Raw genomic sequence first — 2,088 nt, forward strand, 5'->3', positions numbered from 1 at the left:
TTCCGTAATTTAGCTAAATTGCTTCAGGCAAATGCCGGTTTTATTCCCGCCTCGCCCCATTAGCTGAACCGGGTTGACAGGCGGGTTTAGTGACATATCTGAACAGTGAAACGGGCTGTGTCTGTGATAGAATATCCGCAATTAACGTGTATCTTCAGGAGCTCTGGGAACCGGGGTGATGCAAAACTTTTTTGATGTGTGTATTTTGACATTCCACTCGATCCCATTCGCATTGTTACCTTGTGTCAAGAAGGGCTCTCAATAAGGGAAGTGTCCGAGCGTCTCGGAGTGAACCAAAGCGATGTTGTTGGGACGTGGAGGAGATACAGATAGACCGGAACTGTCGATGACATGCCTTGCTCAGTCCGCCCAAGGGCTACTACTATAGTGGATGACCGCTACCCACGCATTATAGCTCGGAGGAGCCCTGACAGCAACGCCACCATGTTGACTAATGTTTTTCATGCAGCCACAGGACGTTGTGTTACTATTCAAACTGTGCGCAATAGGCAACATGATGCGCAACTTCACTTCCGACGTCCATGGCGAGGTCCATTTTTGCAACCATGCAGCGCGATACAGATGGGCCCAACAACATGCCGAATGGACCTCTCAGGATTGGCATCACGTTCTCAAAAAATGGCTCTGAGCACTATGGGACTTAACATCTATGGTCATCAGTCCCCTAGAACTTAGAACTACTTAAACCTAACTAACCTAAGGACGTCACACAACACCCAGTCATCACGAGGCAGAGAAAATCCCTGACCCCACCGGGAATCGAACCCGGGAACCCGGGCGTGGGAAGCGAGAACGCTACCTCACGACCACGAGCTGCGGACCATCACGTTCTCTTCACCGATGAGTGTCGCATATGCCTTCAACCAGAAAGTCATCGGAGATTTTTTGGAGGCAACCCGTTCAGGGTGAACGCCTTACAGCCAGTCCAGCGAGTGCAGCAAGGTGGAGGTTCCCTGCTGTTTTGGGGTGGCATTGTGTGGGGCCAACGTACGTCGATGGTGGTCATGGAAGGTGCCGTAACGGCTGTGCGATACTTGAATGCCATCCTCCTATCGATAGCGCGACCATATCGGCAGTATATTGGCGAGGCATTCGTCTTCATGGACGACGATTCGCGCCCCCTTCGTGCACATCTTGTGAATGACTTCCTTCAGGATAACGACTAGAGTGGCCAGCATGTTCGCCAGACGTGAACCCTATCGACCATGTCTGGGATAGATTGATAAGGGCTGTTTATGGAAGACGTGACCCACCAACCACTCTGAGGGATCTACGCCAAATCGCCGTTGAGGAGTGGGACAATTTGGACCAACAATGCCTTGACGAACTTGTGGATAGAGTGCCACGACGAATACAGGCATGCATCAATGCAAGAGGATGTGCTACTGGGTGTGTACAGCAATCTGGACCACCACCTCTGAAGGTCTCACTGTATGGTGGTACAATATGCAATGTGTGGTTTTCCTGAGCATTAAAACGGGCGGAAACGATGTTTATGAAACTTCCTGGCAGATTAAAACAATGTGCCGGACCGAGACTCGAACTCGGGACCTTTGCCTTTTGCGGGCAAGTGCTCTACCAACTGAGCCACCCAAGCACGACTCACACCCCGTCCTCACAATTTTACTTCTGCTCGTCTCCTGTGAGGACGGGGCGTGAGTCGTGTTTGGGTAGCTCAGTTGGTAGAGCACTTGCCCGTGAAAGGCAAAGGTCCCGAGTTCGGGTCTTGGTCCGGCACACAGCTTTAATCTGCCAGGGAGTTTCATATCAGCGCACACTCCGCTGCAGAGTTAAAATCGCATTCTGGAAACATCCCCCAGGCTGTGGCTAAGCCATGTCTCGGCTATATCCTTTCTTCCAGGAGTGCTAGTTCTGCAAGGTTCGCAGGAGAGCTTCTGTAAAGTTTGGAAGGTAGCAGACGAGGTACTGGCAGAAGTAAAGCTGTGAGGACAGGTCGTGAGTAGTGCTTGGGTAGTCAGTCGGCTCACAGCCGTGTTAGCGTGCGGAGCTGCTCCGCGTGCCGTCCGACGCTCCGCTCTCGGCGGTGTTTACTTCCGCGTCGAAGTG

The 2,088-nt window shown here is 52.0% G+C and overlaps 1 non-coding gene across 1 annotated transcript; it reads right to left on the reverse strand.

Moving 5' to 3' along the window:
* Positions 1 to 1,544: 1,544 nt before the first annotated feature.
* Trnal-caa (transfer RNA leucine (anticodon CAA)) lies at positions 1,545 to 1,619 on the reverse strand. Its single transcript has one exon. It is a non-coding gene; the product is annotated as a tRNA-Leu (tRNA).
* Between the last annotated feature and the right edge of the window lie 469 nt (positions 1,620 to 2,088).

The sequence above is a fragment of the Schistocerca serialis genome, chromosome 4 (assembly GCF_023864345.2).
Source record: "Schistocerca serialis cubense isolate TAMUIC-IGC-003099 chromosome 4, iqSchSeri2.2, whole genome shotgun sequence".
NCBI lineage: Eukaryota > Metazoa > Arthropoda > Insecta > Orthoptera > Acrididae > Schistocerca > Schistocerca serialis.